This window comes from Rhinopithecus roxellana, chromosome 17 (assembly GCF_007565055.1).
Source record: "Rhinopithecus roxellana isolate Shanxi Qingling chromosome 17, ASM756505v1, whole genome shotgun sequence".
Taxonomy (NCBI): domain Eukaryota; kingdom Metazoa; phylum Chordata; class Mammalia; order Primates; family Cercopithecidae; genus Rhinopithecus; species Rhinopithecus roxellana.
Window position 1 is genome coordinate 88915642 of NC_044565.1, and position 23092 is coordinate 88938733.

At 46.7% G+C, this 23092-nt stretch overlaps 1 long non-coding RNA gene across 1 annotated transcript in view; it reads left to right on the plus strand.

Annotated features, from left to right (window-relative positions):
* The first annotated feature begins 1082 nt into the window (after nt 1–1082).
* LOC104675196 overlaps nt 1083–23092 on the plus strand; it is a 44879-nt gene continuing 22869 nt past the window's right edge. Inside the window, exon 1 of the long non-coding RNA XR_749737.2 lies at nt 1083–1249. This is a non-coding gene — a long non-coding RNA (uncharacterized LOC104675196). The remainder of the gene's footprint in view (nt 1250–23092) is intronic.

Here is a 23092-nt window from a genome sequence, read left to right on the forward strand (position 1 = left end):
TTATTTAATCTTCACCACAATTCTGTGAAATCACCACTCTTGTCCCCATTTTACAGATAAAGAAACTGAGGCTGTGGGAGGTTAAATAACCATGAGGCACTAGCATGGGGAGACTTGGTTCTGGCAGTTGGCCTTTGATGCCCATTTCCTACGGGAAAGGCTCTTCTCTTACAGGCCCCCTTCCCTTGGAGGTTTGGCCTGTTCATTAGGGTGCCTGCGTGCGTAGGTATCCTCCTGGCCTTATTCCCAAAAGGGCTTGAGATAGTGTGCCCAAACACAAATGGGAGGAAGACTGCATACATTGACAGATCAGGGCCAAGAAAAATACAGGTAAAGTGAGACAAGGTCTGCAGGAATGTTAATATGTGCATATTCCGTTACAGTCAGGGCAGAGATTCCTTATCAGTTACAATCAGGGCAGAGATTCCTCAGAGCGAAAGTAGAAAAACTGATTAGTTAATGTGTTTTCTACTTTACTGGTACACATCAGGTAAAATAAACCAACTAGTCTTACATGTACCCGCGTTCATAGATCTCAAACAAAACAAAACAAAACAAAACAAAAAAAGAGGTTGAGTGGAAAGGCAGCTGAAAGGAAAGCCCAGAGAGGTGAAGTAACAGCTTGAGGTTGTAGCCATCCCTGCATTCCTTCAAGCTGCAGAGCTCCAGCAGCAGACCCAGGATTCAAATCCAGGTGTTTCTGGCTCTGGAGCTGGGCTCGAATTTAGGGCATTACTTTTTTCTTCCATTTCACACTGGACACAGATCTGGCCCTCAAGAATAGGAGATAAAGCACGTGCATAAATGGCTCATTGTGTTCTGTCTTTCTAAGGACACAGGAGGTTGAGGCAGGCTGCGGGCAGGGCTTCAGAGCTGCACAGGCAGGGGGCATGGGTGGGCGTGGCTGCGTCTTGGAGGCTGAGCCGCTGGCTGTGTCCCTGAGCTGAGCTGAGTGAGTACTCTGGGCACTCCCGGCAGAGGGTAGCAGCACGAGCAAAGGCCTGGAGGCTAAAAATAGCTTGTGGGCAGGGGAGCTACCAGCAGTTCAGTGCTTCTGGAGTTTAAAGAGCCTGGCGAGAATCATGTCAGATGAGGCCGGTCCATGATGAGGAGGGTGGATTTTATCTTTAGAGACCGCATAGAGTGAGGATATAATTGCTCTGTAACAAGCATAAACTGATGGTCTGGGACGCCCTTGTCATAGGCAGCCCCTGGAGAGTCCCTCATCATAGCCAGCCCCTGGAGAGTCGTAAGTAGGATGTGACATAACCAGATTTGTGCTTTAGGAAGGTTGCTGGCTGCAGAGCTGATTGGATGCATTTTTATTTGAAAAGATAAAACATACTCAACATAAAGAATTTGGACAGTAGGAGGAGTATGGGAAGAGTATACAGCGGCAAGCAAGGTCCCTCCTCATCCTTGTCCCCAAATCCCCCTTCTCAGAAGCAGCAATCACTGTCACCATTTTCAGTGTTGTTTGTTGTTGTTGTTGTTGTTTGTTTGTTTGTTTAGATAGAGTCTCGCTCTGTTGTCTAGGCTGGAGTACATTGGCATGATCTCGGCTCACTGCAACCTTCGCCTCCTGGGTTCAAGTGAGTCTCCTGCCTCAGCCTCCCAGGTAGCTGGGATTACAGGCATGCACCACCATGCCCAGCTAATTTTAGTATTTTTAGTAGAGACAGAGTTTTCGCATGTTGGCCAGACTGGTCTTGAACTCCTGATCTGAGGTGATACACCTGCCTCGGCCTCCCAAAATGCTGGGATTACAGGCATGAGCCACGGCGCCCGGCCAACCCAGTGTTTTATTCTAGAGACAATCTGAATGTGTGTGTGTGTATGTATACATACATATTCCCTTTAATGCAGGTGCCATGCATTAGATACACTATTCTATACCTAGCTTTTTATTTATAGGCCTTGTAAGTCTTTCCACATTGATACATGGAGCTGCCACAATCTTTTCATTGCCTGTTAAATGTTCCATGGATCTAGAAGACCGTATTCAACTTCTTCCCCATAGATGGACATTGAGGTTGTTTGTAATTTCTTGCGTTACAATCAATGGTGCAATTCATATGCTCATATCTAGGGATGAGTACATGGAGTGAGTTCCCTGAAGTGGGGTTGCTGAGTCAAAGTGCATATATACATTTGTAATTTTGATAAATATTGTCAAACCATCTTCCTTAGGAGGGGAGTTCATTCTATGCTCCCATTCTTGTGCATGAGGATATTAGTTGTGGCAGAAATGCTTTGAGTCCTGGATGATGGGGCCAGGTGGATTATTGGATTGGAGGTAGGGAGAGTGAACAGTGATTACTACAAGAGTCTGGAAGAGAGATGGTGAAGGTCTTACCTAAGGCAGTCATGGTGGTGGGTAGCCAGGAGGCAAGGATTTGGAGAACTGTATCAGGAAGGAAGGTTGCTTTGAGGTATGGGATGGGGCTGGTGGGGAGCTAGGTAGAGTAATGCGAGTGGGGAGTAGCAGGGGCAGTTGGAGGAGAGCTAGGTGGAGACACCAGCAGTTGGGTGCATGGTCTGAAGCTAAGGAGAAGTTCTAGGCTGGAGAAGCTTGAGAGTAGGTAGGAGGTGTGGCCTTGAGCTCCAAGGGGTGGCCTGGTAGAGCAGCACTGAGGGAGAGGGCTGGCTGGGACTGAGCTGGGGCAAGCCAGGTGCCCAGGATGCAAACGTAAGCAGGCCCTGCCCTACACACCCTGCAAGCCAGGGCCTCCTGATATTTTGCTGCCTGGTTGTCTGTCTTGCCTCACCCTTGTCCCAGCTCTGAAGGAGGCAGCCTTGGGATCAGCCATGGATTAAAGGAGCTGGCTGAGGGCAGAGGCTCAAAGGGAAGGAACAAAGAGGTAAAAGAATGTGTGGAGGGGAAGGTGTCCTGGAGGGCCAGGGTGTGCACTCCCAGGTTCATGGGAGAGAGGCAGGGAAGGACTAGAAAGTGTCCTCCATTAGATGTACCGATTAGGTGTCACTGACACCCTTAGTGAAGCTGTTTTAATAAAGCAACAGAGGCTTGGATAGTCTCTGACTCTATGAAACAATAATAGAAAGTCAGGGTGTTTACTCATTGGTCGTATCCTAGCAACAGCGTGTTCTCAGCAAGGGTAAGTGTTCTAGAACGCGAGACCAAATTATACGAGAACATAACGTTCTAGAACGTCTGCATGCATTTGCCAGCCGATTTCTTACTCAGAGGTACTCAGGCATGGTTGAAAATTACCCCCTTTTCCTCTAAATTTGAAGGTAGTTGATGACAAGTATTTATTATGTTAACAGAACTTAAATGCTTGGCCAGGGTCACTTCCCCGAATTCAAAGTTAGCATGAGGGGGAAGAGGATTAAGAGCAGCGTCCCCGCAGGGAAAATGAGCTGTGAGTTGTACTTTGCCACCTTTTAAATCAAACATCGCTGACTGTTCTTCAGAATCACTGTGGGATTATTTGTTCTCCAGAGAATATGTGAACAATGCATTCCTTTCCCCCGTCTTTGGATCCTGCCCGTCAGTGGTGGCTTACTGGAGCAGCTTTTATTGATGCACAGAAAATTGAGGGAGGTCTTATTAGGCTTCTTCCTCCAATGCTGCCATTCCCATTTTGGGACCCTTTTGGGAACCCTGCACACTCACGGGGAGCCCTTGGCACTCTGTGCATGGCATTTTGTTCTGTTCCACCATCCCCCCCAATAGCTGGGCATGATCTGGTCTCTGAGTGAGGCTGGGCGGGTTCCCTCAGTGGTGCTGTCTTGAACTCCAGAGCCCTTTGGACCCATCCTTCTGTCCAAGTCCTTCTAGCCAGCCCCCTTGGCCCAGCCAAAAGGCTCCCCTGAAGCAGCACCCAAGCATGAGCTTGTCCGGACTGCCCTGAGGCCGTCCTGCCGCCAGCTTCCTCGCAGGACACCCTGCTCGGTCTTTGGTCCCATTTCTGCCCAGCCCAAGACCTGATACCCAGTGGCTTCCTGAGGACACGTGAATGTCTGATCCCAAGCTGCTGGCCTGGGCCCCACGTGTCCACACCACCGGTCAACTGTGAAAGGGCAAGATTTGTTTTGGGGAGCGAGTAAACTGGCATGGAGGAATAAAGAAGGGCAAGAGAGAGGGGTGCTAGAGGAGCTCACCTGCATTCAGGGGGCTCTCAGAGGAGCCCTGGCAGCCTGGGTGTGGGCTTAGGAAATAACTCAAGGTTGGAGCGGCAGTGGCGGAGCTAGCGGAGCGCCCCTGCCAGGGTCTTGTTGTTCAGGTGCGAAGAGAGCCTGTGGATGCCTCCAGTTCTGCAAGAGCCTTCCCTGGCTGGCACCTGGGCTGACCCAGCAGATCCTCCTGTGGGTGCTGGAGAGTCTTCAGTCCTGATGTGAAGCACCACAGGAGCTGCACTCCGGGACCTGAGACCAGGCCGGTTCGGTCTGATGACTCAGTCAACGTTCAGGGCCTACAACCACTGACCTCCCACCCAGACACACACAAAGAACTCGTGCTCTGACCCTGGGGTACAGCTCACCTTTCCACATGTGCAGGCCGGGGCTTCCAGAGGCTTCCCAGTGTGCCTGCCCCAGGTCACATCTCCAGCAGGGGCAGCCCTGAGAAGGGAACACAGGCCTCTGACTCCAAGTGAGCTCCTTCATTCCAGGCAGCTTCAGGACAGCTCCTGGGGGTGCTTGGAGGCTTGCTCTGCTCTTCCGTCTGGATGAATAAGATTCTGGAGAATCAAAGACAAGAGATCTGCAATTAAATTCTATTTTAAACAAGAAATGAAGACTCTGCTTAAAATAAGTTCTGTGGAGATATTTGAAATGTAATGTTAATGAAGGTACTGGGTATTTACTGAGAGCCAGATACTGTCGTAAGCTTGTTACAAGGTCCTGTATCCGCAGTCCTTAAAACAACTCCACGACATTGGCTCTGGAGAGGAAGCCAGATGGCTGCTGGTTTTTCCTTACAGAGAAACACCTCCAGACACCTGGTTTGTGGCTCAGGACGCCAGAAAATGGTGCTCCTTTTGCACATCGGTAACTATTTCCATGTGGAATACTTCTGGAAACTGGAGATCATCAACAAGTTCTACAAACAAAGCCTAGAGAACATTTCTGACCCTGCGCAGGGTGTTTTCCTCCCACTGCATTAGCCTGAGAACAGTCTCCTGTGTTCCTGCTGGAGGCTCGAGGGAGAACTAAGTTAGATATAACCATAGTAACTAACATGCAATTAACTGCAATCACTGCTAATCGCTGGGTTAGAATTTCCTCCTTAGAGTCTTAGAAGTGTACTGTAAGAAGCATATGTCCTACCTTGCAGGGGCTGTTCCTGGGGCTTTGGGACTGTGGCAACAGTGGCAGTTACTGTGGGGTGACCCCAGTCTCCATTCGAGAGCCCCTGGGTTCAGGGCCCAGCCTCCCACCTGGCATGTGTGATCTCGGGCAAGTCACTTCCCTCCTGATCCCCCGGAGTTCCCCTATAAAAGGGGAATGATACTTCACGGCTGCCTTGACTTCTTATAAGAATACAAAGAGTTAAAGCTTATGAAACATATATTGTAAGCAATATGTCAATGTCAGGGTTCCCTGCCTTACTCTTAGGTCCCAGGAAGTGAACTGTGGGTGGTGGAAGCTGGATGATAGATCTTTTGGTTTTTTTTTGAAGCTTTTTATGATGGTGTATTAGTCTGTTCTCACGTTGCTATAAAGGACTACCTGAGACTGGGTAATTTATAAATAAAAGAGGTTCAATTGGCTAATGGTTCCATGGACTGTACAGGGAGCATTGCTGGGGAGGCCTCAGGAAATTTTAAATCATGGCAGGAGGCAAAGGGGAAGTAGGCACCTCCTACAAGGCTGCAGCAGGAGGAAGAGGGACAGGGAGAGGTGCTACACACTTTTAAACAGCCAGATCTCATGAGAACTCACTCACTATCATGACAACAGCAAGGGGAAAGTCTATCCTCCAGGACCAATTACCTCCCACCAGGCCCCTTCTCCAACACTGGGGATTACAATTTGATGTGAGATTTGGGCCGACATACAGACCCAAACAATATTCTGTTCCTGGCCGCTCCCAAATCTCATGTCCTCCGATTTCAAATACAATCATGTCTTCCCAACAGTCCCCTAAAGTCTTTTTTTTTTGAAACTGAGTCTTGCTGTCTCACTCAGGCTGAAGTACAGTGGCCTGATCTTGGCTCACTGCAACCTCTACCTCCTGGGTTCAAGCAATTCTCCTGCCTCAGACTCCCAAGTAGCTGGGACTACAGGCACGTGCCACCACGTCAGGCTAATTTTTGCATTTTTAGTGGAGATATGGTTTCACCATGTTGGCCAGGCTGGTCTCAGACTCCTGACCTCAAGTGATCTACCCGACTCAGCCTCCCAAAATGCTGGGATTACAGACGTGAGCCACCATGCCTGGCCCCAAATTCTTAACTCATTCCAGCATTAACTCAGAAGTCCAAAGTCCAAACTCTCATCTGAGACAAAGCTAGTCCCCTCTGCCTATGAGCTTATAAAATAAAAAACAAGTTAGTTACTTCCAAGATACAATGAGGGTATAGGAATTGGGTAAATACTCACTTTCCAAAGGGGAGAAATTGGCCCAAATAAAGAGGCTGCAGGCCCCATGCAAGTCTGAAGCCCAGCAGGGCAGTTGTTAAATATTAAAGCTCCAAAATAATCTCCTTTGACTCCATGTCTCACATGCAAGCCACACTGATGCAAAGGGTGGGCTTTCAAGGCCTTAGGCAGCTCCATCTCTGTGGCTCCGCACAGCTCAAATTCCATGGCTGATCTCAATGGCTGGCATTCAGTGCTAGCAGCTTTTCCAGGTGCATGGTGCAAGCTACCATTTTGGGGTCTGAAGGATGGTGGCCCTCTTCTCACAGCTCCACTAGGCAGTGCCCCATTGGGGACTCTGTGGGGGCTCCAACCCCACATTTTCCTCCCACACTGCCCTAGTAGAGGTTCTCCATGAGGGCTCCACCCCTACACCAGGCTTCTGCCTGGACACTCAGGCACTTCCATAGATCCTCTGAAATCTAGGCGGAGGTTCCCAAGTCTCAACTCTTGCCCTCTGCATACCTGCAGGCTTAACATCACATGGAAGCTGCCAAGGCTTATGGCTAGCACCCTCTGGAGTGATGCCTGACACATATCTGGGCCCCTTTTAGCCATGGTTAGAGCTGGAGTGGCTGAGACACAGGGTGCCATGTCCCAAGGTTGTGCAGGATAGTGGGGCCTTGGGCCTGGCCCATGAAACCATTCTTTTCTCCTAGGCCTCCAGGCCTGTGATGGGATGGGCTGCCATGAGGGTCTCTGAAATGCCTTTGAGACATTTTTCCCATTATGTTGGCCTTTAACATTCAGCTCCTCTTTACTTTTACAAATTTCTACAGCCAGCTTGAATTTCTCCCCAGAAGATGACTTTCTTTTCTACCACATGGTCAGGCTGAAAAGTTTTCAAACTTTTATCCTCTGTTTTTTTCCAAATGTAGGTTCCAATTTCAGATCATCTTTTTGCTCACACATATAAGCATATGCTGTTAGAAGCAGCCAGGCCACATCTTGAATGCTTTGCTGATTAGAAATTTCTTCTTCCAGATATCCTAAATCATCCTTCTCAAGTTCAAGGTTCCACAGATCTCTATGCAGGGGCCACAATGCCTCCCAACCTCTTTGTTAATGCATAACAAAAGTGATCTTTGCTCCAGTTCCCAGTAAGTTCCTCATCTCTATCTGAGACCACCTCAGCCTGAACTTTATTGTCCATATCACTATCAGCATTTTGGTCACAACAATTTAACAAGTCTCTAGGAAGTTCCAGACTTTCCCGCATTTTCCTGTTTTATTCTGAGCCCTCCAAACTGTTACAACCTCTGCTTGTTACCCAGTTCCAAAGTTGCTTCCTTTTCAGGTATCTTTATAGCAATGCCCTACCTCCTGGTATCAATTTTCTATATTAGTCTGTTCTTGCTTTGCTATAAAGAACTACCTGAGACTGGGTAATTTATAAAGAAAAGAGGTTTAATAGGCTCCAGGTTCCACAGGCTGTACAGACAACATGGCTGGTGAGGCCTTGGGAAACTTATAATCATGGCAGAAGGCAAACAGGAAGCAGGCACATCCTACCTGGCTGGAGCAGGAAGAAGAAGGATGGGGGGAGGTGCTACACACTTTTAAACAAGCAGTTCTCATAAGAACTCATTCACTATCATGAGAATAGCAAGGGGGAAATCCACCCCCATGATGCAATCACCTCCCACCAGGCTCCTCCTCCAACACAGGGGATTACAATTTGACATGAAATTTGGGCAGGGATACAGACCCAAAACATATGAGATGGTAAATTTCAAGCATAAATGAAAGTAGACAGAATAGAATAAGGGTATTCTATGTTCCCATCACCAATGACAACACTAACATCTGGCCAATCTTGTTTCATCCATTCCTTTTCAAAATTCACTTTCATTGAGAAATAATTTGTCAGGGGTGTGAATAGCTGGAGTCAACAATGTGGGAGGTAAAGGAATTTATTAAGACAGTTGTAGGTAAAGGAATGCAGATTTATTAAAGGGAAAGTACGTTGCAAGAAAGCAATGGGCAGCACAGCAGAGAAACGGCCATCTGCAAAGAGGCAGGGACTGATGGGAAGTTTCATAGGGGTTATACTGCTGGGGCTATATGCGGAGCAAGGTAGTTGTGCTAGTGGATTGTTTGTGTTTGGTCGTCTCTCAGAGCAATTGTTCTCCCAACCTGGGACCCCTTCCTCATTGTTGCTTACTTATGAGGACTCCACTTTATATACAAATAATACACCTAAATGTAACTTTTGATGAATTTAGGCAAATTTAGATGCTCTTAAAGAAAATGTATTCTGACACTTGTTAAAACAGTGAGGAAGACTTTATTCAAGACCAATGCAATAGGGATCAACTCTGTCAGCAGGTGAGAGATCGAGCTCATCTCCTAATACAACAAGGAAAGGGGGGTTTTATAGCCAAGGAATGGGGTGTAGGCAAGGAGTGGATGGAAAATGACTAAGAGGAGTCATCAGCATAGGGGGATTCTTGCTAAAGGTAGGTCAGGGGACTTGATGTCAAAGGTGGGGAATGAAGAACTTGATTGGACATCAAGGGTGGTCACATGTGAAGGGTGGGGGGGATTCTTGCTAAACTGACTAAGCAGGAATCCTGCTAAGACTGCACAGAGCTATGCAGGCCGAAAGCATGAGGAGAGAAGAGGGCTCAGAAGAGGCTGAAAGAAATTTGATCGAGAGGTGAGTCTGTCTACACTCATGTAATCACCACCACAATCAGATATTTACCATTTTCATCATTTCCAAACGGTCCATCATGCTCCTTCCTGCCGACTCTGTGGTTGCAGGGCTGGCCAGACCAGACCAGGGAATGAACACATCTTCTCAGGGTGCTTGGGAGATGAGGCGTGCTCCTCTCTGGATTTCTCATGCACTCTGAGGCTTTGATTACAGGCAGTGTGGTGTTCTCAGTGGGGACAAACAGAAGGAGGCTTTTTTTCCTTTCTTTTCTTTTCTTTCTTTTTTCTTTTCTTTTCTTTTTTTTTTTTTTGAGATAGAGTCTTGCTCTGTTGCCCAGGCTGGAGTGTAGTTGTGTGATCTTGGCTCACTGCAACCTCCACCTCCCAGGTTCAAGCGATTCTCCTCCCTCAGCCTCTCGAGTAGCTAGGATTACAGGCACCCACCACCACTCCTGGCTAATTTTTATATTTTTAGTAGAGACGGGGTTTCGCCATGTTGGCCAGGCTTGTGTTGAACTCCTGACCTCAGGTGATCTGCCTGCCTCAGCCTCCCAAAGTGCTGGGATTACAGGTGTGAGCCACCGCCCCCGGCCACTCAATAACCTTTATCTTCCATGAGATTCCCCCCACATATTTACCTTATCACAATTTCCTGCCCCTAGAAACCCAAATGCCTTGTCCTTCTCTTGCTGCTTCTCTACAAATTATTACCTTTTGTTATTGTGAAAGGAAAAAAATCTCAGGATCCCCAAATCACTAAGCCAAAAGATAAATCAAGCTGGGAACTACGTCAGGCAAACCTGCCTCCCATTTTATTCCTAAATAAGATAGCTACAAAGATCAGAAACCTACATGCCTCCCTCACAGTTTACCCACAAGGGAATTCCTTGTGGGGCTCAAGATCTTTACCCTAAAACAGTCCTGTTGAATTTCACCCTGGCAATGTAAACTGTTAGCTCGTCTTCACAGGTGTGGGACAGAAAGTTATCCCTCTGCTTACCTGAGACAAATGCCTATCTGTTGCTTCCTCTGCCCTATTGTTTAACTGCAGATTCCCTGAGCCAGAGTAAATTGTGTATTCAGTGAAAGGCGAATCAAGTACTCAAAATAATGCAACTGGCTGAGCGCAGTGGCTCACACCTGTAATCCTAGCACTTTGGGGGGCTGAGGTGGGTGGATCACTTGAGTCCAGAAGTTCGAGACCAGCCTGAGTGGCATGGCAAAACCCTGTCTCTACTAAAAATACGAAAAATTAGCCTGGCATGGTGGCATGCACCTGTAGTCTTGGCTACTTAGGAGGCTGAGTTGGGAGGATCCCTTGAGCCTGGGAGATCAAGGCTGCAGTGAGCCATGATCACACCACTGCACTCCAGCCTGGGTGACAGAGCAAGACTCTTTCTCAAAAACAAAACAAAACAACAACAAAAAACAATGCAACGTTTATCTCTTGTCTGCTTTGAGTTGTCCTGCCTTTCCGGGCCAAACCAATGTATATCTTACACATATTGATTGATGTCTCATGTCTCCCTAAAATGTATTAAAGTAAGCTGGGCTGGGCATGATGGCTCATGCCTGTAACCCCAGCACTTTGGGAGGCCGAGGCTGGTGGATCTCTTGAGGTCAGGAGTTCAAGACCAGCCTGGCCAACATGGCGAAACCCCACCTCTACTAAAAATACAAAAAACTTAGCTGGGCGTGGTGGTGCACACCTGTAGTCCCAGCTACTCAAGAGGCTGAGGCATGAGAATTGCTTGAACTTGGGAGGTGGAGGTTGCAGTAAGCCGAGATTGTGCCACTGCACTCCAGCCTGGGTGACAGAGCAAGGCTCTGTCTCCAAAAAAAAAAAAAAAAAAGCAAGCTGTGCCCTTACCATCTTGGGCACTCTTCCTCTCCAGAACTCTTCATGTCTTGAAGAGCTCCTGAGGCTGTATCAGGGCACATCCTTAACCTTGGCAAAATAAACTTTCTAAATTGATTGAGATCTGTCTTGGAGACTTTTGGGTGCACAGTTACAGTGGCATATAAGCCCTCAGGTCTACCTGTCTCTTTGGATCCTCATTTCTTTTCTATGAAGGCCTCCATGTGCACATAAAAATGAAAATAACATCGAGTAAAATCTATATGCCTTTCCCCCTGTTAATCTGTCTTTTTTCAGCTTAATTCACAGACCCTTGCTATAGAATGTAAGAGAGGAAAGGGTTTTTCCCTCCCTTAGAGCAGTAGGGATATTCACATTGTTGTGCAACTATCACCACCCTTCCTCTCCAGAACTCTTGCGTTATCCCAAACTGAAACTCTATGTCCATTAAACAATAACTCACTACTCCTCCTTCCCTCCAGCCCCTGGCAATTACCCTTCTATCAATCTGTCCTTATGAATCTGACTGCCTTAGGTACCTCATACAAGTGGAATCATTCAGTACTCACTCTTTTGTGACTGGCTCTCTTCACTTAGCATGTTTTCAAGGTTCATTCATGTTGACGCATGCATCAGGATTTCTTTCTTTTTAACACTGTGTGATATTGTGATATTATATACATATATACTTGGTTTATGTCCACAGTTCCTGGCACTGAGCTCCTAAAACCCTTGCAATTTCCTGACTGATGGGATGATAGAAGCATCTTTTGTTAGGATATTTAGTCTTAGTCCCCGGTTCCTGACATAAGAGCTTCTAAGGCCCTTGGATCACCAGATAAGTGTCTTTCTGTAGGGTAGTGAGATGATTGGTGGATGGGTGCCCCTCCCTAGGTATCCTTGGGAGGAGGGCTGGTCTCCAGAAAAACCAAGGTATGACTAGAGGGTTGGAACTTTCAGCTTCAATCCCCAATCTCCAGAGAGGAGAGAGGGACTGGAAATGAATCAATCACCTAGGACCAATGATTTAATCAATCCTACCTTCATAATGGAACCTCCGTGAAAATCCTAAACAATGGGGTTCAGCGAACTTCTGAGTTGGTGAACAGGTTGAGGTACTGGGAGGGGAGTCCACTCAGAGAGGGCATGGAAGCTTCCCCGTTCCCTGATACCGTGCTCTGTGCATCTCTTCCATTTAGCTGCTTTTGAGTCGTATCTTTTATGAGAAGGTGATAATAGTAGGTATGTGCCTTCCTGAGTTCTATGACCTCTTCTAGCAGATTATTGAACCAGAGGAGGGTGTTGTGAGGACCCCTGATTTATAGCTTGTTGGTCATAAGTACAGGAGATCCACGCTTGGGACTGGTGTCTGAAGTGGGAGCAGTCTTGTGGGACTGAGCCCATAGCCTGTCTGATGCTAACTCCAGAAAATTGTGTCAGCATTGAATTGAGTCATTGAGTTAGAGTTAGAGAATTGGTGGTGGGTGTGGGAAAAACCCCGTACATTTGGTATCATAGGTGTCGGGAATAGAAGCAGATCATGGCAATAGGCTGAATGATTTTTCGTTGTGTGTATATATCACAACTTGCTTATCCATTCCTTCACTGATGGAGACATAGGGTGTTTCCACCTTTCGGTGAAAACCATATTCCTTATTGTGAATAATGCTGCTATCACATGGGTGTACAAGTATCTGTTCAAGTCCCTTCAGTTCTTTTGAGAATATATACCCAGAAGTGGACTTGCTAGGTAAAATGGTAATTTTATGTTTGATTTTTTGAGGAACTGTCATATTATTTTCCACATGGCTGTACCATTTTATATTTTCACCAGTTATGCACAAGGGTTCTAATGTCTCAACATCCTCACCAACACTTGCTATGTTCTGTTGTTGTTGTTGTTTTCTATCCTAGCCATTCTAGTGAGTGTGAAATTGTATTTCATTGTGGGTTTGATGTGCGTATCCCTGACGACTAAGGATGTTGAGCATTTTTTTCATGTGCTTAGTGGCTACCTGTGTACTTTCCTTGGAGAAATGTCTGTTCAAGTCCTTTGCCCTTTCTCTTTTTTAAGAAAATATTTTCTCATTCTTGCAAATAAGTTTTGCTATTTCTTTCTTTATCTTATGTGTATTTGCCACTATGCTCTTTAAGATTTTTGTCCTCCTCTTCCAATATTTCTGCTTCAGACACGAAATGATGCTTACCTGGCTGTCTTTGTTTCATGGTAGTTGTCCTCAGGAATCTGATTACATTGGCCTATGAGCTCAGAACTCCGTAAGAATGGGGTTTTGGTTACTCCATCTGGAAATCCATTCTTGGGAAGGGTCAAAGGCCACGACCATCTCCATCCCTGTGTTTGATGGAAGGAGAGAAATGGAACCTAGGATGAAGAGCCCCAGATCTCAGACTCACTGGATTTTTGTCTCCTCACCTGGCAACAGGACTCTTCAGAGTTGCACCACAATCCCCCAGGGAAAAGCAGTCTTGGGCGGAGCCAGTCTCCTCAGATTCCTGCGCTTTGGGTGTCTGTGGGTGAGTGGCTGGGTTTGAGTGCTCTGTCCTTACCTGTTTTTATCAAATCCTCACCCCAGCAGGAATCATGGATTGCCCTGACATTATTTCAGACACTGGAAGCAGCCGCCTGTCCAGAAGGGCCAGGCAGTGGCTCCACCAAGCCTTGCAGAACGGGGGCCAGAGTGGAACTTAGAAATGCCTTCTCGCATACCCCCGCCTTTTTTTTATACGGAGTTTCACTCTTGTTGCCCAGGCTGGAGTGCAATGGCATGATCTCGGCTCACCACAACCTCTGCCTCTGGTTCAAGTGGATGAGTAGCTGGGATAACAGGCATGCACCACCACACCTGGCTAATTTTGTATTTTTAGTAGAAACGGGGTTTCTCCATGTTGGTCAGGCTGGTCTTGAGCTCCCGATCTCAGGTGATCCACCCGCCTCGGCCTCCCAAAGTGCTAGGATTACAGGTGTGAGCCACTGCACCCAGCCTCGCCTACCCTCTTATTGCCCCCTCTGGCTGTCTTCCAGGCTGTAGCTCCCTATGCCACCACCTCGATGCCAGTCCCACTCCAACCAGTAAGAACCAAAGCATCTACCCCCACACTGGGCATGGACACTGAAAGCCAAACCACCCCTACTGTCTATATGCACATCACCTGATGTTACTCCTGTCTTCATCAGCACGACTTCATATTTCCAGGAGTCTCCAGCCCAGGCAGATGGCTTAATAGTTCTTATAGGAACTTCTGGAAAGACTCATTTACTCTCTGATGGAAAACATCAACAGGTAGTCTTTGAATTCTTTGCCTCAAAATCCTCACCTTCCTCTGTCTACCATGTCCAGACTGATGGTTGTATCATGGCTGTTACCCAGTGCTGATTAGATTTCCTCATTTGAAAGACCCCTTAAATCAAACTTCCACTTCTCAATAAATTGTGGCCCTGCCTTCTCCTTCCCCTCTGAGACACACCAAACTTCGGGAGGTGGCCTCCCTTTCCATAAGGGGACGCACTCAGACACACACCTGCTCTGTTTTCTCCACAGGTTGTGCTGGTGATCCTGGGGGCAGCTGTTGACACCAGGCATCCCTTCTGATAACTGTAGGCTAGGTTTCAAAAATCTCATTGTTCTTGTCGTTTGTTCCCCTGATCTGGTTTTCTTGCTCTGTAATTTCTCCAGGTGGATTCTAGGGAAGGAGGCATTAGGGCAGCAACTGTTTCCATCTCAACTCGACCTGCCTTCCAGTGGAACTCACATTGTTATCTTGTAGATGGTCCAGGATAGCATGCCAATTTCTGAGTTTGTTTAATCAACCCCCCACCTTCATTTTGTATTTTCCTGTGATTGACCGTGAAATCCAACTAATCTTGATGGGCATTTCAGTTTCAATCAGGATGGAAATGTGTTCATCATGTGACTAAAACACAGTGGTGATCTAATAATGGAGTAATAATGTCAGTTTAATTATCCCTGCTCCTTGTGACTATTTTTAAAATATAAAGTCTGGAGGCAGTGAATAATTACATACCAGTAGATGTTTCAGTGGTTTAAAAATTTCTTATTTTCGAATTCTAGGTATCTGGTTAGTGTAATGGGCATTTTAATTCATATGCAATAAAAAGCCAAGTATTTACAAAAATTAAATATGGTATTGAAGTCCTGGCTGTTTCAGCTGTAATTACTGACTATCATAGTACTGGCAATATCCCTCCCACCAGGCTCCTGTGTTAACTCAGTTGCCTCTGACATTGTTGGAAAGACAATGAAGGGATGAAGGGAAAGGAGCACACTCAGGATTTGAAGCCAAAGAGACCCGGTTCAAGTCCTGGCTGTGCCACTTACTAGGTTGGATGTAGATCAGAGTTGGTGACCTTTCTGATCCTTGGTTTCCTTAGATATAAATAAAAGTATTTTTATCTCATAGGATTCTCAGAATGGTGTTGCTGTTGTTGTTTGTTTGATTGAAGCAGATACCATCTTAGGTTTTCAAAGTTACCATATCACACTCAACACCACCAAGGACTTGGATGCTTTTCCTCACCCAGCATATCCTGTAATCTACAGAGCTGAAGAGATCCTTCGAAATAGGAGGAAGGGCATGTATTCATTCAAAAGTGACCATGATGGGGAAAGGCTGGTGGAATCTGAATATGGATAAGCTCAGCTTCTGCAGAAATTCCTAAAAAGAGAGGAGGGGTCCCTTGCCTGGGCAACTAAGGATACAGGTTAACTGTGACCTGAATGTTAACACAAGAGAGAGCCAAGTGTGTCAGGCCACCGGAGGAGCTTGGCAGAAAAGTTTAGAACTGCAGGTGTGTGTGTTGGGGGGGTGGGGTGGGGGCATTGCCCAAGGGCGGAACCCTGACTTTGGGGGCTCCACCAGCAGGCCTGCCCCATGGTGGAGGTGAGGAGGGGGTTGGGCTGCCATTTCCCCAACACTGCTTCTTCTCACTCTCCCCACCCCCACTGTCATTAGACTTTTTTGTGTCATGCTTTCTGGGCTTGCAGGGGTCCAGATACAGTCTCCGGAGTGGGAGTGCACAAGATGGTTCACTGGGGACAAATATTGTAACTTCCATTTGTCTCTTCTATCTCTCATCTTGTCCTAGCAGCCTATTTTTGGCTTATTTGTTAAGAGTACAATAATGGGTCGTATAATCATGTTCAATACTTCAAACGTTTATAAAAGATGAATGTGCACTTACTGAGGATGCATGCTTTATTTTACCGATGGGCTGCACATAAAAACAGTCGGGAGATCACTGTCTAGACTGTCTGATCTGTGTGGTCATTCTATTTTGAGCTGCAAATTAATTGTCTGAAATCCTTTCTTATGCTCCCAATCAGCTTCTTGGGAGCTTGAGTGTTAGCAGTTGCACTCTTCGATCAGAGAAGTGGATCAGAAAGGTGATCAGAAAGGTGGAGCTTCTGGGTGTGGGAAGCTGAGAACCAGCCTCTTAACTTTCATACCTTCCCTCCAACAGATGTGTAGCTCTGCAGGCCAACCTGACTCCCTGAGTGATGTTTCTGACATCCGGCTCCTTTATTTCGGTTCTCTGCTGCTAGTTCTGACAGAACTTAGACCTAACTTAGCCATTTCTCCATTGATCCTTTATTATAAAGAGAAAGAAATTTCATTCTTGAAAATGCGTTCTCACCTCTCACTCCCTTGTAAGCCTTAACTTCTCTGAGCCTTGGCTTCTGAATCTTTCAAGTGATACAACAATAGATGTCTTGTTTGCCTCACAGAGTTGTTGTAAAGAATAGGCCAGGTGTGGTGGCTCATGCCTGTGATCCCAGCACTTTGGGAGGCCGAGGCAGGTGATCACCTGAGGTCAGGAGTTTGAGACCAGCCTGGCCAACATGGCGAAACCTTGGCACTACTAAAAATACAAAAAATTAGCTGGGTATGCTGGCGCACACCTGTAATCCCAGCTACTCAGGAGGCTGAGGCAGGAGAATCACTTGAACCCAGGAGGCAGATGTGGCAGTGATCCGAGGTAGTGCCATTGCACTCTAGCCTAGGTGATAAGAGCAAAACTCTGTTTCAAAAAAAAAAATCATACTGAAACTACAAAACACCAAAGATAAGAAGACATTAAAAGTGGTGAGAGAAGACAGATTACTTCCAAAAGAATGACAATTTATATGAACAGATTTGTCCCCCTCCTCTTCCTTCATCTCTTCCCCCTCTTCATCCTCCTCCCCAACACCTCCTCCCTCTCCTTCTTCTTCCTTTTGTAGATGGCGGAAGAGCCTATTCTATTTAGAATTCACCAGTTCTCCTCTGTTCAAGTAGTCCCCAGTTTTGTTTTGTTTTGGTTTTGAGACAGAGTTTCATTCTGTCACCCAGGCTGGAGTGCAATGTCACGATCTCGGTTCACTGCAACCTCTGCCTCCCGGGTTCAAGTGATTCTTGTGCCTCAGCCTCCAGAGTAGCTGGGACTACATGCATGTGCCACCGTGCCTGGCTAATTTTTATATTTTTAGTAGAGATGGGGTTTCATCATGTTAGCCAGGCTGACCTCGAACTTCTGACCTCCGGTGATCTGCCCGCCTCAGCCTCCCAAAGTGCTGGGATTACAGCTGGCATTACAGGCTGTGAGCCACCACGCCCGGCTGCCTGGCTAGTTTTTATGTTTTTTTTTTCAGTAGAGACAGGGTTTCACTATATTGGTCAGGCTGCTCTCGAACTCCTGGACTCAAGCGTTCCTCCTGCCCCGGCCTCCCAAAGTGCTGGGACTACAGATGTGAGCTACTGCACCCAGCCACTCATGTTTCTTTAATGAACAAAAATTGTTAATTTTAATGTTATCAAATGTATCCATCTTTCCCTTTATGATTTGTACTTCTTTGTATCTTCAGAATTTTTTTTTTTTTTTTTTTTTTTTTTTTTTTTTGAGACAGAGTTTCGCTCTGTCGCCCAGGCTGGAGTGCAGTGGCCGGATCTCAGCTCACTGCAAGCTCCGCCTCCCGGGTTTACACCATTCTCCTGCCTCAGCCTCCCGAGTAGCTGGGACTACAGGCGCCTGCCACTTCGCCCGGCTAGTTTTTTGTATTTTTTAGTAGAGGCGGGGTTTCACCGGGTTAGCCAGGATGGTCTCGATCTCCTGACCTCGTGATCCGCCCGTCTCGGCCTCCCAAAGTGCTGGGATTACAGGCTTGAGCCACCGCGCCCGGCCAAAATTACATTATCTTCTTAAAGTTTCACAGTTTCGCTTTTCATAAACGGGTCTTTAACCTATCTGGAATTGATTTTGGTAAATGGCATGAAGAAGAATCCCATTTTATTTTTTTTCCATATGATTATTTTTATTTCAATATCATTCATAAAAAGTACATTTCCCCCACTAGTCCACACAGACTTTTTTGTCATAAATCAAGTTTCTGTGTATGTCTGTTTCTGGGCCTATATTTTGTTCCATTGGTTTATTTTTATATCCCTTCACAATGCCAAATTATCGTAATTACTGTAGCTGGTTACTGAGCACTGCTCCCTCGCAGGGCTAGTTCCCCGACCTGGTTCTTCTGCAGTGATTTGGCTATACGTGGCCAATTGCTCTTCCATGTCCATTTGCTTATCAGCTTGTCAGATTCACACACACAACATTGTTGGGGCTTTGAATAGTGTAGAATTCAATGTGTAGTTTGGTTTGGAAAGAATTAGCATCTGCATAACTTAGAATATTTTGAATCAAGGAACATGATATATCTTGCCACTTACTTAGGTCTTCTTTCATATTTTTCAGTAAAAATTGAGTCATTTTATCTACCTTGGGGCTGCATACTTTTAAATATGTATCTATCACTGTGCATATATTTATGATACTGTAAATGATATTTTAAATATTTTTACATTGACTGCTGCTGGAGTGTTACAGCACATTTTACTTTAAAAACGAAAGACAGAGATGGAGTCTCACTGTGTTGCCCAGGCTGGACTCAAACTCCTAGGCTCAAGTAATCCTCCTACCTCAGCCTCCCAAAGTACTGGGATTATAGGTGTGAGTGACTACACCCGGCCCAGCACGTTTTACTTTTGTTCTGTTTTTCCTCCAAACTGTATTCTCAGGGAGAATCACCTGAGCCCAGGAAGCCAAGACTGTGGTGAGATGTGGTCATGCCACTGCGCTCCAGCCCGGGTGAAGGCATGAAACCCTTTTTCAAAAAAAAAAAAAAAAGAGACAAGAAGAGAATCTGTGAATCTATCCATTGCTGGTGGGAATGTAAATGGCCACAAATACTCTGGCATTACCTAGTAAAGCTTAAGATGCCCATATCTTAGTACCTAGCAGTTCCACTCCTTGGTATGGAGTCTAGAGAAAGTCTTATGAAGAATGCTCATAGCAGCATTGTTCCTGGTGGCCTAAGATTGGAAACCACCGAAGTGTTCATTGACAGAGAAGGGATAAATAAGTTCCTGTACAGTTACATATTTACATAGTAAGTACTTATATTTACATAACGGAATGCTACAAAGCAGTGAAACCAAAGCCACTCCAAATATGTGCATGATGAAGAATAAACCCAGAATATACAGTTGAGCAAAAAAAAAAAAAAAAAAAAAGGCAGTTGGAGAAGAATGAGTCTATATCATTTGTGTAAAGTTCAAAACCCTGCAAAACTAAATACATCTTCAGTGGTACAAAGATGATAAAACTATGAAGTACAACAAGGAAATGTAATCACATGATTTATGAAATTCATGATCAAGGCATAGAAGTGGCTGCAAAGGTGCCTGCTGTGTCCTGGTTCTTAAGCAGGGCTGTGGGGTTGTGGTTATTTGTAGCACAAGTGATCTTGACACCCTACCCACTGCTTATAAAGATCCCACTATCTATCTATATCTACTAATTTCTTCTATATCTGCTCAATACAAACAATGGTTTAAACACTTTGAGTTTATAAGGGAATATCATTATTGCATCTTCCCGGGCAGACCTGCCTTGCTTGTAACTGCTTTTGTGCTTGTACAGTGGTTCCCACTTATCTGAGCTTTTGCTTTTTGCAGGTTCAGTTACCCATGGTCAACTACTGAGGCTTGAAATAGTCAGTGCATAATTCCAGAAATCAATAGTTCATCAGTTTTGAAGTGCACACCATCTGAGGAGTGTGGTGAAGCCTCGTGCCTTCCTGCTCTGGCTCCCTACGGTATGATTCCTCCCCTTGTCCAGCGTCTCCACGCCGTAGGCGCTCCCCGCCTGTGAGTCATTTAGTAGCTCTCTGGGTGATGGATGGGCTGTCGTGGGATTGCAGTGCTTGTGTTCAAATAACCCTTATTTTACTGAACAGTGTCAAGTGCAAGAGTAGTGATGCATGTGGCTATCATTGTTCTATTTTTTTATTAGTTATTGTTGTTAGTTCTCTTGCTGTGCCTAATTTATGAATTAAATCTTATCATAGCTATGTATGTATATACGTATAAGAGAAAACATATAGGGAATTCAGTGCAGTCTGCAGTTTCAGGCAGCCTGGGGGTCTTGGAAGGTATCCCCCAGGGATGAGAGGGGCCCACTGTAATTTCTAACTAGACTCTACTGAATACAAGCCTGATTTCTGTTTGTGGTGTTTGTACCCTGGACAGTGGGAGTGAGGAGGCTGCCATGGCGCCAAGGGCCACCACAGGAGGAAGGCAAAGCAGGTTCCTGAGGAGACCACCCTGTACTTTCCCACGGCGACATCAGAGGCAAGGAGCTGCCTGTCCCTCGGAGCCTGTGCAGACCTCTTCGTCCAAGAGTAGTTTAGCCAGGCCAACACCAGGCCTTCCTGGGCCCTACGAGACACCATGCCTGACAAATCACCAGATAGTGAGCCTTGAGAGCTGGAGATAAGAGTGGAATACAGAAAGCCGGGGCACCAGGATCCTGCCTTACCTATGGTTGCCAAGGTTACCAGTGCCTCATGTTTCTTAGTTACTGCTCCTCCCAAAATAGCCTCCATTGGTGCCAGCCAGCAAACTGCATCCCATATCACAATCATTTTTTTTTTTTTTTACCGTGTTTTGAGGGGAAGAAAAGGAAATCACTTTACACCTAATAAGGTTATACAAAGCACACACAACTTGTTTCCTCATCTGATCTTTACCGTAGGTGGGTGAAAGATTACAATCTCCATTTTATAGGTGAGAAAACAGACTCGGGCAAGTGACCGGCCAACCTTAGATGACTGACAGGTATCAGAACTAGAAGGAGCACCCAGATTTTCTGAGGCATCGGTCAGAATCCCTCCTACACTGGGACACTGCCTCTCACTGCTGGCATTTTGTTCCAGCCCGGGAGAGGCCATGCTGGCCCCACAGTCCTCTATGGCAAGTCGAGGGTGTGGGGCAGAGCGTCTCCCTTTGTAGCTGCCACTGCCACTGCCCTCCACCCTATTCCTTGCCAACAGAACCCCAATTCTCTTAAGTTGTGGGGGGTCTAGATACTGCTTGGGACCTTCTCCAGCCCCAGGGCATGCAGGTTGAGTAGTCATAATTATAATTCTATGCCTTTTGCTAGTGGTTGTTAAAATGTTGATATGTGACCTAATTCCAGCCAATGGAGGTTGGAATAAATCTGCAGAGGCCATTACTTCTGGGAAAGATGTTTCTTTCTAACAAAAGTAATTATCAGGAGGAAATGCCCCTCCTCTGACTGGTGTCTTTTTGTGTGACATCAACTATTCCATGGCATGTGGCTGATGATGGTTAAGTGCAAGGATACAAAGCTCTGGGGCTCAGTTCTGAAAGGTCACCTCACCCTCAAAGCCAGGCCACCTCCATCCAGCACATCTGTGTGGGGCCCCCTGGACTTTGTGGGCTTGTTCTTGTGGCAGGACTCTGCTTGCCTGTCTCTCTCTGTACTGTTGGGCTGTGAGCTCTGTTTGCCTGTGTCCCCCCATCTTGTTGGGCTGTGAGCTCTGCCTCCCTGTGTCCCTCTGTCCTGTTGGGCTGTGAGCTCTATTTGCCTGTGTCCCTCATCCTGTTGGACTCTGAGCTCTGTTTGTCTGTGTCCCTCATCCCATTGGTCTGTGAGCTCTATTTGCCCGTGTCCCCCATCCTGTTGGGCTGTGAGCTCTGCCTCCCTGTGTCCTGCCATCCTGTTGGGCTGTGAGCTCTATTTGCCTGTGTCCCCCATCCTGTTGGGCTGTGAGCTCTGCCTCCCTGTGTCCTGCCATCCTGTTGGGCTGTGAGCTCTATTTGCCCATGTCTCCCCATCCTGTTGGGCTGTGAGCTCTGCCTCCCTGTGTCCTGCCATCCTGTTGGGCTGTGAGCTCTATTTGCCTGTGTCCCCCATCCTGTTGGGCTGTGAGCTCTGCCTCCCTGTGTCCTGCCATCCTGTTGGGCTGTGAGCTCTATTTGCCCATGTCTCCCCATCCTGTTGGGCTGTGAGCTCTGCCTCCCTGTGTCCCTCCATCTTGTTGGGCTGTGAGCTCTGCCTCCCTGTGTCCCTGCATCCTGTTGGGCTGTGAGCTCCTTGGTATTGCACACGTGTCCGTTACTGCCCCTCCCCAGTGCAGTCTTTACATGGTAGGGGCATGGCGGGGAAGTCCTTGAAAACAGGGCTGTTTCATGATTCTTAGTAGTCCCTATGGGAGGTATTTGTACCCCTATTTGCGAGGGACCCTGATGATTCTCTTTAGAAGGTCCTTAGCTTCTGTTCTTACAGTCAAAGAGCAAGTATCACTCCTCTCAGCATCTTCAGAGATCAGGCTTGTTTTGGAACTCTGTCAATGGAAAGGCTTCATGGTACAGACAACGATGATTGCCACCATTTGGGTGGTTTTGTTAATGTGCTCTTCAAAGGAAGGCCGCTTCATTCTCTCCCTCCACCTTTCCTCAGGGCCTGGTGCGTGCTAAGCACTGGGCTTAGACAGAAAGCTCACCTGATGGGGCTCCTGCAAAGCCCAAAGCCCAGCAGAGCGCACGCACAGCCACAGAGAGCCCGGCGGCCTAGGGCCCAGTGCTGTGGACAGG